Source organism: Triturus cristatus, chromosome 1_2 (genome assembly GCF_964204655.1).
Source record: "Triturus cristatus chromosome 1_2, aTriCri1.1, whole genome shotgun sequence".
Taxonomy (NCBI): domain Eukaryota; kingdom Metazoa; phylum Chordata; class Amphibia; order Caudata; family Salamandridae; genus Triturus; species Triturus cristatus.
In genome coordinates this window covers 562,040,692-562,057,621 of record NC_140580.1, presented here as the reverse complement: position 1 = coordinate 562,057,621, position 16,930 = coordinate 562,040,692, and the positions used below count along the sequence as shown (strand labels likewise).

Genomic DNA, 16,930 nt, shown 5'->3' with positions numbered 1-16,930 from the left:
GATTAATTCCCTAGATTCGAATTCCGCCGTTTATCAAGACAACTGGGTATGGGGAAACCTAAACTTAGTTTTGCTTAAAGTCTGCTACCCTAACAAGGAGGGACTTCCCAAAAGAACAGGAACTGATCTAAGAAATGAAGTATATGGATTAGGTAATTTTACACTTAACCTCATGATCCTGAACGTTGAATCTGAAACTACACCAATCTTGCCCGCCATGTCCGTATTCCCAGTAAAAGAGGAATTATGTATAAGAAAGAATGGCTCCATACACATGGGCCATAGTAAATGCACCACTGTAATAAAATTCAGTGATCAAGGCAAGTCTACATTTAGAGCTTCTCGTCATTCCTACTTTATATGTGGCCAGACCGCATATATACGCCTACCTCTAGATTGGGATGGTACCTGTTACATAGCATTCCTCCTACCATCTGTTTTCCTAAACTCCTCCTGATTCTCATAGAAATACTCATTTAGTACACAATAGACAGCAGAGAGATCTCCCAATTGTCAATTACACTGAAACAGCATGGGAAAAATACACAGATTTCAATAAAGGTTTCTTTCCCTATATAGGTACAGTTACCAATAGTAAGCTGATACGTAGATTAACCAGAACCCTTGAAGCAGTAGTGAACAAAACTATTCCCGCCTTAGGCAATTTAACAGAAGAGCAGTCTGCTATGCGGATTGTTGTGCTTCAAAATAGTCTTGTCCTTGACGTTATCCTGGCCGATAGGGGCGGAGCTTGTAGGGTCATCGGATCAAGCTATTGCATTTTTCATACCAGAAAATTCGCCATCTGTATATAAAGCCATAACTCGCCTTCATAAGATTGTAAACCAGATACACCAGAACCCAGGCACTTGGACTTGGTCCAGTTGGTTTTGGAGTGTATTATCTACCTTTGGATGGAGGGTCCTATCCTTCCTAGGTATTGGCCTTCTCATACTATTCAGTTGCTGTCTATGTCTACAATGTGGACCAGCGATCTGTGGTCTGTGTGCCACATCGTGTATTCCACCACCAAGATTTCATTCAAGATCACGGAAGAAGAAAGAAGAACAAATGATGCTATATGAACAGATCAATGGATTGATGAAGATTGATATCTCTTGAAGGGCAAGTAGGGGACAAGGAGGGAATGTGGAAATGTGGATTCTCCTGACCAGTTATGTCCCCTATCTTGGACCCCAACGGTTCTATGTGCATGTCACAAGTACATGTATGTTCCCTCCAGTTCCAGTTTTGATGACGCAAACACATGTGCGTCCACCGTCAACATGTCCTCTGTCAGATCCGCCATGAATGGGCTGGATATTCGCTTCCTAAATATGAAAAGCCACCGACTTTATATGGCTCAGTTACTCCATTTTTACAGTTCAGGCGAGTAGGCCCGATTCTGTCCTCAAAGCCTTTCCCTGCTCTCTGCCTCTGACAGCATCAGTTTGAGCTCGCATCTGTATCCATGAACTTTGTCCTACTCCCTGTGCAGCTAACGGTGCCTGCCTCGGCCAGTTTTCGCCTGCCTGCCAAGAAGCTGTATTTCACCTTCGAATTATCTATTTTGCTCCTCAGCCGATGCATTCCTGTCTAGTAGTTTAAGTAAACATTCTTCCAGCTACCAAGCAAAAGGCCCGGCTTCTCTGTCTTCATGCAAGTAATTCATAGCCCTGTTACCATGGAAAGTTTCTGCCCCTTGCATCTCATATAGACACTTAGACGCTTGTACACGCACACACAGTCAGTATAGAATAGATTCTGTCCGAGAGCCCTTCCCTTGTGGATAACACAGTTCTTTAAACATAGGATATTAGATATGATTTGGGATTAGGTTGACATAACCCCAGACTTTTGTCTCCACATGTAGAGCTAAATGTCAAGTCCCTTTCTCCCTCTAGTTGCACGTCTATCACACGTCATGCTGCTGCGCACGCATCTCTGCCAAGTATTTCTGCTGACATTGCGAAATCATCTCCAGGTATCCACCCACACATGACAATTTACCCATTATCATCAAGTGGACGCCCACATGGACGCCCACCTTCACGCCTACTTACACGCCCACATGCTCTTATCTCATTCTCTCTTGCTCTCTTGCTTACGTACAATTGAGAAATGTATATATACTGTACTCTGTGAATAATGTTTTGAGAATATTGAGAATACTTTTCAGCCCCGTCCAGATCCTTTTTGGTGATGGAGATATTCTCCCTTTGACTCGAGTTATTGGAATAAAGCCCTTTATGTATCTGATACCACAGACTCAGCCTCTTGCTTTATGCATGATCTTATTGATATCTGAAAAATTATGACAGCGTGATATTTTATTTACCACAGTCATGGGGAAAAACAAAGCGGAACACGATGACAAACTGAGAGCAGTGTTGAGGACACTGTCCGCAAATGGTCTTACGGCAGAATTGGAGAAATGCCGATTCAGACTACGCACTGTAACATATTTAGGACACGAGATCAGTGACAGAGGGATTTCTCCGAAGAAAGCCAACGTAGAGGCCATCAAGTCTGCACCCAAGCCACGTAGCAAGGACGACATCCGCTCATTTCTGGGATTAGCAGGATTCTACAGCAAATTTGTCAGGAACTTCGCTACTAAAACACACCATTTGCGCCAAATTTTGAAGGAGCAGAACAACTTCAGTTGGACACTGGAGTCAAACGAGGAGTTTGAGAACATCAAACAGGACATTTGTGATGTCATTCTCTTGCATGGCTTCGACAGCTCTGCTCCCAGCATACTGACAACGGACGCCAGTGAGAAGGGATTAGGGGCTGTCCTGTCCCCACTGTCCACAGATGGAACAGAAACCACAATCCGTTTCGCCTCCCGTTCTCTCGCCCCCAACGAGGAGAAGTTCAGTGTCATCGAGAAGGAAATGCTGGCGTCCATCTGGGCCATGGAGAAATTTCGCCAGTGCCTCTGGGGCTCCCGGTTTACCCTCAGAACGGACCATAAACCGTTGATTAAGTCCTCACGTCCAGCGGGCATGCCAATGCTACTCCTCGCATTGCCAAAATGACTTTCAGACTATTGGACTTTGTCTACGACGTCGAGTACCTACCTGGGAAGAAGAACAAGGTGGCGGATTACCTCAGCCGTTCTGCTGCCATGGAAGAGGCACCAACACACACTGAATGGGACGAGTACCATGTCGCATTCACGAAGGACCAAGAGAACGTGATCAGCGTGCAGGATTGGGAGACAGCCTACGACAAGGATCCTCAACTTTCTCAAGTAATAAGGTTGGTCACACAGCAAAGGCTGAGAAGAGGCATGTACGAGACGACCTCAGGAAATTTTGGGAGGTGCATGACGAATTGTCCAGCAGTGACAACACCATATTCTTGCTAAGAGGAGACAAAGTGATTCCCCCAAGAGAGTTAATGGATCGCATCCTCAGCATCATGCACGAAGGACACCTGGGAATCGTGAAGTCGAAGAGGAGAATAAAACAGTCGTACTGGTGGCCGGCCATTGACAACCATGTGGAGAAGTACGTAAGAGCGTGCGAGCATTGTGCCAACGCAGACAAGTCGTTGACCATGCTACGACCTCCTTTGGGAGAGTTCACCACTCCCACCAACCCCTGGGAAGAAGTGTTGATTGACATTTTGGGCCCCATCCTAGACACTTGGGGATACCCAAATATGTAATTGTGCTAGTCGACAGATACTCCAAGTGGCCGGAGTTAGAAGTGTGCGAGAAGGTGGACACGGATGCTGTCATCTCCTTTCTCACCAATGCATTCTTGAGGAAAGGTATTTCGAAAATCATTACATGTGACAAAGGTCCCCAATTTACGTCAGAGAAGTGGACCGCCTTCATCAGGAGGAACGGAGTCACGGCTAAACACACTCCAGTGTATCACCCCGCAGGTAATGGCCTAGCTGAACAGATTAACTGGGTGATCATGGGTCCCGTTCAAGCAGCCATCAGTGCAGGTAAGAGCTGGGAAACAGAAATAAGAAATACGGTATGGGCATACCGTATAACGCCCGCCCTAACTGGATACAGCCCGTTCAAAATCCTACGAGGAAGGGAACCGTTCACAAGAGACAACCATGTGTGGATGAACCTGAAACTACAAAGCAAATGGTCACCTGCAGTAGTCAGAAGCAACTTGGAGAAGGCACAGAAAATTTACAAAGACAACTAGGATAGGAGGCACAGAGTGCAAGAAGTCTCCTTAGCAACAGGGGACTGGGTCAGGGTAAAACTTGGCAACTTCAGCAAGAAAGGGGACAGCAAGTTCAGCAAGCCTCTACAAGTCCGAGAACTTTACTCACGCTCCGCCTTACTCATCGACGGTAAGGTGTGGTCGCAAAGTAGAATGGCCAAGTGCAACAGACTCATCGGATGGAACAAGGACAATTCTCCTACAAGTACTGGATATAATGGGTGGGAGCCTGCCAACAAAGTGGGGGGTTTAGCCACAGGTACACAGAGGAACAGCACGATGCAGGGGACAGGGGGTGATGCCGGTACCACAGTAGTGGAGAATAACTCTGAATCCACACAGCACACTCCACCCCAAGAAACCAACGCCACTCACAACACAGACACCACGCAAGGGACTCCCACCTCACACGACAGATGCCCAGGGGGGAGCATCACGGAGGCCAGTTCCCACACAGGGGAAGCACATGAGTGACGGGTTCCCCTCACGCGCACACGCAAGGGCAGGGCAGTGGTGTTATCCAAGAGATACAGCGAGTTTGACATGTAACCACTCCCCTCCTCCACAATCTCCCTTTACCACCTGGCAATCTCTGCAATTGTGATTTTCTCATCTATCTCTCTCTCTCTCTCTTTCTCTCTACTTCTCCTCCATCGGACTAGCCCATCTTTATGCCCCATGACAAGCGGTATTTACAGTATTGCTATTTCATGGCTCCTCCGTTAAGGCGCCATCTTGCATATGCAATTTGTACTCTTTGTGTTGACAATCATTCGCTCATGTAACGTGCATATGCATTGTTCAGTTAAATCCTTTTAAGTGATGTTAAGGGGCAAGATGTGTGGTGTCGCATTCTAGTTGTGCGATCACCACGTGACGTCCGCAATGCCCGGTGGGCTTGGTGGGCAGAATCATAGTAAAGGGGCACAGGCAGCAGTGGTGGTCCCCGTTCACCCTCTCCGAAAATAAAGACAGTATCTCGCACTTACTCCGTGTGCCTCGCATCATTCCGGGGGAAGATTCTTACACTACAATAACACTCCTGGAACTGCAGGGCTTTAGCCTGGAGCACCCAGAGGCAAATGTTATTAAAACGTCATTAAATGGTGGAGCTCAGCCTAGGTGGCTAGTGCTTTCCCAGGCTGATGACCTCACAGGCCCAAGGGCTGTGAGATCATCAGCCCGTCAATATGATTGATGGTAGTGGAAGGTAGGCTGTGTAAAGTGCGCATGTATGCCATCTACAAATTAGTTTTAGTGCCTGTGATAAATGGTGAGTGCTGTGTGTGCATGTGTGAGTGACGTTCTGCTGTGGAAAACGTGTAAGATATTACTTGGCATAAGCGACAGCCATTTTGACTGTGGTGTCCATTTAAGTTTCCTTCGTAATTTTTTCGTCTTTTCACTCTGCCCGTGCTATCTATTTTAGTTGACTTCCTGACTCAGCTAAAAGCAATGTACGTGCTGAGTGTTTGTAGATGCCAGAGCACCTGGTCTCAGATGTTAACTGTCAATCATTTACTGCTGCCATAAGCACTCCTGCTTCCCCTCCCATTTTGCTTACCAAGTGGTTATTCATCTGCCCTTGTTTGCTGAAAACTATTTCTAAAACTCGTTCTCCCTATTTCTGTTCACATACTTACACTGCAGAAAACCTATATAAAAGCCCTGTGTTCTGTGACTTCAGTGTACTACCTCAGGCAGCACTTGAGAGTGCTGTGTGGATGTGGTCCCACTCATGAGTGATTAATAAACTTGTTATTTATTCCCAACTCCAGTGCTGATCTCTATTTTGTTAGTCTTTGAACTCGTGGACAAAAGGGTGACCCTGCACCAGTGTACCCCGAAAAAGGTACATTTCCACAGTTGGCGCCCGACTCGTGGGGCCCCATTGGAGACGCGGCCCTCCAAAGGAGTGGTCTTGAAATCTTACTGAGGAAGCGCACTGCACGAGGAGACCTTTGTCTTTGCAGGCCGACGTGAACTTTCCGGTTTTACCGATTTGACCCTCCATGTGATGGCCGGTCTCAACTGGGGTTTTCTTTGGCGCAATTTTGCAGTGACCATTAGGTGGACCAGAGATCAGCAGGTGGGAGTTGAAGTCTTCTGTTTGGTAAGGTTGCTAAAGCGGCACTCTTGATTTGTTAAGCCTGGAGTTTTTGTTTGAATTTTTTATTCAATCTTTGCAAAGCTTGAAGGCAGGTAATGTGGAGATTTTTCTCCTTTTGGAGTAGTAATATTTTAGTAATATTTGCAAAACATGCCTGCTCTCAGCACACTCCGTAGGTGGTGTTGCTGCTCTGGTGGTACCAAAAAGTAAGCTTGAAAAAAAAAGTCAGCCGACTCCCCCAGAGGGGACACCTAATAAGAGACATGTATGTCAATTATGGTATTTCTTCCATAATGTACGGTCCACTGTGGAACAAATACACACAAAAAAGATTCTGATCTACAATGGCCAGTGAATGGGTCATTTGATTTAAAAAATAAAAATAAAAAAGGTTCAATATGTAGAGCAGAGTTTATTTAAAAGAAAAAGTAGACAGGATATATTTGATTGTGTGCGTATGTGGGAGAAAGAAGTACGAGAGAGAGCGAAGAGAGCAGAAGCTATAGCAGAAAAAGAACAACGAAAAACGATATATCAAAAAGCGCTAGAATTAAAAAATAAAGAAAAGACGGAAAAAATAGAAAAAAAAAGATAGGGACCGTCCATTAGAGGTAAATGGCCAGTATCCTATTAGGCGCCCTATTTATCCCATACTTATAAACGTCAGGATGACTGCATCCTATTAGAACGCCCCCCACCCCCCGTATAAATTTCCCATTCCAAGTGCCCCTGATGAGGCTTCTGACAATGAGCATTTCTCTTCAGATGACAAAGAACAGGATGAACAAGATGGGCGACAGACTCGCTCTACTTTGACTAAAGCAGAAAAATATAAATTAAAAATTGCTGCTAGGGAGGTGGCTCGCCGGCCTCACGCGGCATGGCTCATTGTAACTATGGTTCAACAGTGGAACAGTGCAGAGCAGTTTTATTTTGTAGAAAAAATCGTTTGGGAGGTAATATTTGATTATAGACAAATTTCTCAGGAATTAGAGCCAAAGGGATATTTTATGTATAATAGGCTTTACACTCCTTGGAGTACAATAGATGTGATGGCTCTTAAAGCTGCTTTGCCCGACCCCCGGAAAAATCCTGCCGCCTTCTATAAGGAGGTGGAAGGAGCCATTAGTTCCTGCACTATGACCTTGCCAGATATTGATATGTTATTTGGACTTATTTTTCCCCCTGATATGTGATGAACAATACGTAAAATAGATGATAATGTAGCATATGATGATACCTGGGAACATTTAGAACAAATAGATGCAGAAAGGGAGCCTGCGCAGAAACCTCAGAAGGAGATATTAGATCTTCCTAAAGCTATTGTGACTAAGTTAAAAACTCTCATATCCCCTAAGAAAATAGACTGGACTACGTTAGCGTCCTGTAAACAGATTTAGTTTCTGATTTCTTTTCAAGATTTGAAGAGACATTCCATGATTTTAGTGGTCAGTCATTGGCCGATGATACGGGTAAGCGTTTGTTGACAAATTTGTCGCTAATATGTTACCAGAAATAGCTGGTCGCTTAAAGGCCAGCGAGAGTTCTTGGACCACGTCTTCCCAGTTTTGTTTTGACTATGGCCCAATATTATGAGCGGCAGGAACAGGAAGCAAACGGCAGGGAGGATACGAAGGTTAAGGAGTTAAAGACAAAAGTTATGTTGGCTCAAATATATGGTCCACCATTTAGGGGAGGTGGACGTGCAATGAATACACCTGGAGTATCCCCTCTCCCTCGAGCAAATTTGTTCCCTGATCAGTGTGCTTATTGTAAAGAGACTGGGCATTGGCGTTCTGAGTGCCCCCTTTTGCGAGGTCAGCGGTATCAGCGGGGAAGGGGAAGTATGAGAGGATGCCCAGGGAATTCAGGAAACAGGGGTGGTATGGGAGCTCGTCCCAGGTCTGAGGCAGTTGAACAAGGACCAAATTACTCTAATACTTTTGATAGACGAAATCAATATCAAATGTCTGATTATTCTGCTGATGCCCTTGCGGATTCCGATTATGCATAGGGATGCCTAGGATGGGGTAAGGAACCGGTTGAGGTGCCAGTAGATCAAATGGGTCCTTATATTGACGCAAACGTCTTGGGATCGACTGATCGTTTCTGGTTGATACAGGGGCTACTCGTAGTGCTCTGTCTAAAAAACTGGTTCCTAGGGCTCCCCTGTCTGGCACAATGATAACGTCGCCACTTGAATTCAGGCTTGATAAATTCACTGCAGCATGTCCATTTTTGCTTTCCCCTACCACACCTGACAATATTGTGGGTATCGATATGCTTAAATATTTTCGTGCCACAATACGTTGTTCTCCGGAAGGTGTGCGTGTTATTTTGAATGACAATTATCTAATGGTTGTGAGATCTTGTCTTGTCTGGCATCCTTACCCAGTACTTTGTGGGCTAAATCAGATACTGATGTGGGTCAGATGGTTATTCCACCTGTACATATTCAAGTAAAGGAGGGTGTCTCATTGCCTCGACTGCCCCAATACAAAATATCCTGAGAAGGTGAAGAAGCATTAGCACATATTGTTCAAGATTTGATTAAAGTGGGGGTTGTGGAAGAGGTCCCCTATAACACTTGCAATAGCCCTATCCTTCCTATTTTGAAAAAGGAAACTGATACTAAAATATACAGATTCATTATTGATTTGGAGAGGTTAATAAAATTGTAGTGCCCCAATATCCGGTGGTTTCTGACATCACTACACTTCTCACTATGGTCCCTCCTACTGCCACTACATTTTCGGTGATCGATTTGAAGAATGCTTTCTTCTCGATACCCATTCACCCTGACAGACATTATTTGTTCGGGTTCACCCTGAAAAATAGATCATATTGGTTCTGTAGAGCTCCACAGGGCTATACAGAGAGTCACAGCATTTACAGGCAGGCATTGAAAAGGCAGCTTGATTCTTTTCCTGTACACAAAGGGGTGGCCCTTATCCAATACGTCGATGACATCTTATTAGCTGCAGATACCCCTGAGCAGTGTGAAGAAGGAACACTGTTATTGTTATAATTTCTTGCCTCTCACAATCACAAAGTCTCGCGAAAGATATGCAATTTTGTAGACAGCGGGTTACCTATTTAGGTCACCTCCTGTCTAAGGAGGGCCGTGCACTTATACCAGATCGCATTCAGACCATTTTAGATACTCCTGTACCCCGCACTCAGAAGGATGTTCGTGCACTGATTGGCCTCACTTCTTTTTGTAGGCAGTTTTTTTCACTCACTATTAAACCTTTGTTGGCCCTTTTGACTAAAGACACTCCGATGCCCCTCCCATGGACTGCTGAGTGCCAGAGCACATTTCCAACAGTTACGCCAAGCCCTTTGTTCTGCACCAGTATTAGGTATCCCAGACATGTTGATGAGTGACTATTTGTCCCAGTTAACTGACAGCTTGTCTTCTATTTATCAGCAGGTGCGGGAAGCTCTTCCTTCGTGAGCCCTGCTGTGCTGACAGGTCATCGCGACATTTTGGTCACCGAAAGAGGACGAGCTGTGTCACCTGAAAGACCTGAGGAAGTCTGCCCGGACCACACGATCCCTGGTACATCTAGATATATGCTTCGATCCAGGAAGAAAGACATTTCATCGCAGAAAGAGACTGTTTGAGCCACTGTCCTGGGTAGTTAAAGAGTGACTACAAAGGGGGGTAGCCTATTAGTGACTACTCGTCTCAACGTTAGTGAAGAAACCAACGCCTGCCCAGGATCTTAGTGCACCATCTGTTTTATTGTTTACCGACGAAATGAACATGCCGGAGGAGAAGAAATCGAATGCTGAAAAAGTCTGTAGTAAAAACATGATGCTCGCTATTGGACTAACTTTGACTGTTGTCATCATTGCTGTAATAGTGTGGGTTGTAGAGGAAGTAGCTCCGGCTCGAAACGTACTGACTACTACTACTCCTGTCCCCACCGAACATTATTATTTTACTCTTCCCTATCATGAAAGAAAGCACCGAATGCCGTACCTCAATAACACTTTCATACAAATGTTGCATCATACTCATAATGCTACGAACACTACCAACTGCTGGGTATGCGGAATGATGCCAGCACATCAGAAGAAGGGAGGAACACCTTTCACTCCCTTGCCATTCTCGCATAATGGCTCCTGTAGAGCCTCGTTCGCACTGTTGTGGGCCTCTGAAATTGCTAATATCACTTTATCTGATGTAGGAGGACTTAATGCAAAGCTTAATAAAGTTTGTTACCCCGATGAGGAAGGGGACCCACAAGCCAAAGGAACTGTATGGGAAATGGATGAGTATCACAGAGGAAATTCCTCCACACGTTATGTTGTCCCCAACACTCGAACGGCCAAGGGTAACGGGACTTTTGTCATCGCTGTTACTAGAGCCCGAGCAAATCTTTGTGTGAGCAGTTTTGATAGTATCCCAGTGGGAAAAAGTGACTGTACCACAGTATTGAACATTACTGGAATTAACAATAGCAGTTTTATATCCTCGCACAACACTTATTTCATTTGTGGGAGTAAAGGCTACTATCATCTACCAACTGGATGGTCTGGAACATGCTACGTGTCCTTCTTGCTTCCTCCTGTGTTCTTAGCACCTGCATTTTATCATAAAGATCAAAAACTGTTTAATTACATTTCCTTGAACCGATTCAAAAGAACTATAAATAGTGATGAAGTGGATCAAACTGACACTGCATTACAGCAATATGTTGACTTTAATTTGGGACTCTTTTTCTTTGTTGGTGCGGCTTTGAATAGCAGGAAAATCAGGCGCTTAACCCGTGTAGTAGAGGCTGTGACTAATCAGACAGCAATGGCGCTTGGAAATATTACAGAAGAACTCCAAGTTACGAGAATTGTGACTCTGCAAAACCGAATGGTGCTAGACGTAGTTCTAGCTGATCGTGGTGGAGCATGTCGCATTATCTGTAGTAGTTGTGTCTTTATCCCTGACCACGCCCCTTCTGTTTATGATGCCATTTCCAAAATGCATAAAATAGCCACTGAGATACATCAAGATTCAGGAACGTGGACTTGGGCTGGATGGTTCTGGAGCGTATTTTCTGTATGGGGCTTAAAAATATTCCCGGCATTATTGATAATTATTGCAATTCTCTTCTCTTGTTGTTTATGTATCCAATGCGGGCCAATGCTTTGTTCCCTCTGTATTTCCACTTGTACTACTTGTCTACCATCTAAAACAAATGTCCAAAATGTAAATGCCCGTTTAGCAATAGACCGAGAAGTCAGCGATATGATGCTAATTGATATACATGATATTTATCGTACCCCTTTTTAAGCATAAGAAAATGTCTTAGCTTATGCCAAAAGGGCCGTCTGTGGAAAACGTGTAATATTTTACTTGGCATAAGCGACAGCTATTTTGGCTGTGGTGTCCATTTAAGTTTCCTTCGTAATTCTTTCACCTTTTCACTCTGCCTGTGCTATCTCTTTTAGTTGACTTCCTGACTCAGCTAAAAGCACTGTACGTACTGAGGGTTTGTAGCTGCCAGAGCACCTGGTCTCAGATTTTAATTGTCAATCATTTACTGCTGCCATAAGCACTTCTGCTCGCCCTCCCATTTTGTTGACCAAGTGGTTATTCATCTGCCCTTGTTTGCTGAAAACTATTTCTAAAACTTGTTCTCCGTATTTCTGTTCACATGCTTGCACTGCAGAAAACCTATATAAAAGCCCTGTGTTCTGTGACTTCAGTGTACTACTTCAGGCAGCACTTGAGAGTGCTGTGTGGATGTGGTCCCGCTCATGAGTGATTAATAAACTTGTTATTTATTCCCAACCCCAGTGTTGATCTCTATTTTGTTGGTGTTTGAACCCGTGGACAAAAGGGTGACCCTGCACCAGTGCACCCCTAAAAAGGTACATTTCCAAACTGCGACTCATAGTGACTGAGGGCACGAGTGAGTGATATTGTAAGCATGTGTGGGTATGTCTCTTGTATTTTTTAACCCCAAATAAAGAGGCAGGGGCGACGCTCCAACACACACTAGGGGGAGCCACTGCTGAGTATGACCCCTTCTTCCTTTAACACAAGTGTTCCTTATGTTACTGTGCTCTGCTAATGATGAAGGGTTATTAGTCTTATGATAATTCCTGGTGTAAGAAATTCTGCCGGCTGATCATTACTTCTCTGTTGGTTTCATTATGGAACAACCTGCCTTTGAAACTACGAATCACCTCTGGCAGGAGTCACATATCCTATTTGGACTGTAATTACCTGCTTTTACCCCCCTAGATTGTCTTTTTGCCATCAGGACACCACGGACCAGAATTACCTATGCTTTGTGCCGGGTTTGTTTTATTTTGTAATACAAAGCTGATGCAAAGTGTTAAGCTGGGATTTACTTACCAACGCAAATCAAGATTTGCATGGGTTTGTTTTCTAGAGGTAACGGAAAGTTGTGCTATAAGCTGCTTTGTGTTACTTTGCTTCAAGGGGGCATTTGACGGATAGTACGTCGGCATTCCAATGCAACCACCCATGTGTTTTGACACAAATCCATACCTAGAAACATTCGCAGAGAGGGACAACCAACAAAATCGTATGCCTCCTTGAGGCAGACAGAATGAGTAGAAATGTTTTCCTTTCGTCTTGTTTTTCCTTCTCTGCATGCATGCTGCATTGTACAGCACACATAGAAAGTGTGAAAACTATTTCTTACATAATGCACACAGCTGTGAACCATTGCACAAGGGTGTGTGTGTTGGCGAATGGCAGCCTAAAGTGCACCAGTGCAGGAATAGAGAAAAACAGTGCTATATCTTATAAGATATGGTGCTGTTCTGTGCTCTCCCTTTCACACAACGTTATTTTTCATAACTCTGGGTCCTAATTTGCTTGTAGTGCAATTTATTTTAGATGTTTATCATCAGCTAGGTGTCCACTAAGCCCCCATCACAAAACATCAAAAACCAATAGCTGAGTTAATCTGTAGACGTGTATAGACTGATCAATCTAAGTCATAAGCCTGGATGTTCAGTTTAGCATTATATCCAGATGGTCCCAGTGTGTTATCTTCTACTCTAGATTCTTCATTAGTGTGATTACCTCAATAACAAGGCAATTTGGAAAATTTGAGCACAGTTTAGGAATCAAAATAACAAAAGTAATCAGTGTAAACTATTATCCTGTTCAATACAGCTCCTTACTTATTACATTCAAGGATTTCGTTGTCTAGCTCTCTCGATGCAAGAGACATACAGCACTGGAATTCTGTTGATCAGTTAAAGTGATTATGGAAGTATCACTAATTTAAACCTTCCTTGACTGGCCAGATAAACCACATTATAATGGCAGTGCTGCCATGCAGGTTTCAAACGCAGTCCTTAATATGCCAAATTCTGGAGGGTTTTCAGAAAAGGTAATTCTGCACGTTGATTTTTCCTATGGAACACAAAAACACCTGCAATATCCCTTGGTCACTCTTTCAAAAGAAAAAATAGTAGCAGAATCTCCCAGTTTCTGATCAGAGCTTTAGAGCATTATGGTTGTCCTCTATCGGCCCCTCCAGTCACAGGCTTTGCTGTCCTGGATTTCCTGTATGTGTACCTGTTTCCGCATTACTCCCAAGATGATGTCACAGGCTGCACTGCGCCTGTCTGGAAGACTTACTCGTAGTTAAAGTTTTTCCTAATTGACTGAATGAGCCATTTTGGGCTTTGATGAGACTGATGGGACTTTGAACTACTGTCTTGAGTCTACATTGATATATACACACTCCTTTGTTTCTTTGACTCCTTTCTCGTGGATCCAATTTTCCCTGGAGTGAATTTAATTTACTCACCCAGACTCTCATTTACTAAGGAAACAATTCATTTTTCGGATGCTCTGTTATTAAATATTGTTTGTCCTGATAATGACCATTTAAATTGAATGTGGTCAAAACACCGTAGAGGCTTACAAGTGGCCTTGATTGAAGAGGACGCAATGTTTTAATATTTCAGTTTTTTGTTTTGTCTGAACAGCTTTTGTGTATATTAATTTCTTCCTCAGCCACAGTTTTTTGTTTACACTGTCAATTGTCTTTATATTGTTCTTTGTGTAACTTATCAAGCACCATTTCATCGGATTTTATACTACTTTCTTATAAAAAAAAAAACACGTGTACATATTTGAGTTTATGTGGTGGTAACATTTGTTAACATCATTACTTTTGGTACAGTTTGTTGTGTTTTATGTGATATATTTTTTATATCTGTTCGAGTTTATGGTGTATGTAATGTGTTAATTGAGCCTCTTAGGATTCTAGTCTGTATTTGTGCCAGGCATTTAAAGACCAGGATCCAGTAGGTTTAATATAATGAGAAAACAATGTGTAATTTGAGCTTCACTATTCTCAAACTTTGGCCAAATTTTGATGGATTAAAATTAAAAGTAATTCTCAGCAAACACATGCCATTTTTTGGCAATATGCAATTTCCAGGGACAGGTCACCTCTGCGTATAGAGCAGGACTTGTGTTGTGTGACTTGATTAAAGATACTCTGTCTATCTCTATCTAATTCTGGAAAACTAGCAATAAATATGTGAAAGATACATTTTCAGTAGACTTCCGGAATTCTTATTTAAAAATCCAGAACAAATACTAGAAAAAACCATAGGCTGTCATAAATATGAATAATCTTACATATTTTTTTTTACAAACAGAAGAATTGCTTACATATTTCTTGTTGTGGCCAATCAGATGACAGATTATACATATCACTACATAATTCCATTCTTTTGCCACTGCAACAGTTTTTTAGGTTGGATTTTAACATTTTGCGTTTCTCATAATAAGCCTTTCGTCAGCACATCTAGTTTTTCACTTTTCACGCTCGTTTGCTTGACAAAAATGCATTGTGTTCCAGAGTTTGAACGCTAGGCTGTTTCTAGCCAAATCTTATCTTAAAACAAGAACACTTGAGTTCAAAACTACATCTGACGAATATAGTGTTTAATTCTAAGACACTTTGGTCAAACACTAAATTACTCAATACCATTCAAAGGCATTGCAACAGTGACAGTAATTGAAAAGAGATATGGATAGGTACAAAGAATTCAGCTCAGTGTCCCACAAAAACAGTCGCCTCTCGGACCAATACATTAGCAATGAGCAATTTATAAAGCATTTGAAATTTATGTGAATGTACAGGGATCAGGGTGGAGGGAAGACAAACTCCAGCCACGAAAACCAATTAATTAAAAGAAAACAGAGTGCCATCACCATTGGAAAAGTGTGCTGTGAATTAGAAAATAAAATACTAACAAGAGTAAGCAGCTTTTAAGCATACAAGTGCCCCTAGTATCAAATGAACAAGCCAGCCTTTACATCTCAGAGAAAATCTACATTAATATTGTCAAAATTATAAAGCTTGGAAACAAATCTAATGAACGCTGGTTCGGTTAAATCTTTGAAACATCTCCTGCATGATTTGGTCCTCATACATCTGTGGTAGCGAATCCATGCTTACTGACCCGTTGTACATTGTAATAATATGAGAATATATGAGAACACAATTGCTCTTGCCTTTTTAAACTATAACAATACAAAAGATGCATAAATAAAAAGGTTAGAGAACCTGCTCAAAGCAACACGCTTAGCTGTTACAGGGTGATACATAATGTCCTACCTTCTGACATGAGCCAAGTACCTTGTGGCAGTGGGACCCTTACAAAATGCTCTCTGAGAAGGGCAGTTCATTAGCACTTCATATCCAGTGTAAAAAGATACCAGCAGACATTTTGCCCTGCTTTTCATTCGTGGTGACTACAACAGCAAACATTTAAATAAAGATATACCATAGAGCTGACCCTATTGTCTTAGTGATCTGCAAACTCGGTTGCTGGGCCCAAGACAGTAGTCATGGATTTAGGTCATAAATCACAAATGCCGCAGAACTAAAAAACGCAATACAAATAGAAAATGTAACAGATATTCTGCTACATTCCATGTAAAACATTAGTCTGGCATCTCTATAAAGGTATGAAAGAATGAGTGTGTAAATACATAGCTGAGCAGCGCAATACTGAAAAATAAATCATTGTAAGATGTTTCCTGAATAAGGAGAACTATTCTCAGTCTTCTTAAAGCTGAGTGATTTGTCAATGAGGTTGATTTCACAACAGCATGTATGTAAAAACATACCCAACTTGAAAATACTAACTTACAGAACACTTAGGGTGCAGCGCTGTATCTTTTAGAATCATTAAAAATCTACCATAAGACCCAAGCCTGCCAACTCACACGGAGCCACCGCGCGTCGCACAATATCGGCTCCTTTCACACAGTCACCCGGTGAGGAGCCGATATCACACGGTGGGCACACAATTCGCTGGAAACCCCTGCAGAGAGCAGGTTTACAGCTAATTATCTTGAGGTTTATCGCAGCCGATGTCCATTACGAGGTATGAAACATCCCCAGGATGGCAGCCTCAAAAGCGATGAATTTGGTTTTGGGGGGTTGAGCGTAGTCGGAGGTATGTCATGGGAGGGGGCTGCCGATTTAGAACTGTCTTGGGCTGTGCTCAGCACTAAGCCCCGCCCCCTTCGTGGCCATACCTCCTCCTCACACAATGAAAAAAATTCACAAGTTGGTAGGTCTGAGACCCTAACCTGCAA

General features: G+C 43.0%; 1 protein-coding gene across 3 annotated transcripts in view; it reads right to left on the bottom strand.

The window, feature by feature from the left end:
• The window catches only part of POLL (DNA polymerase lambda), a 235,845-nt gene that overhangs the window by 120,250 nt on the left and 98,665 nt on the right, over window positions 1–16,930 (bottom strand). The window lies entirely within an intron of this gene.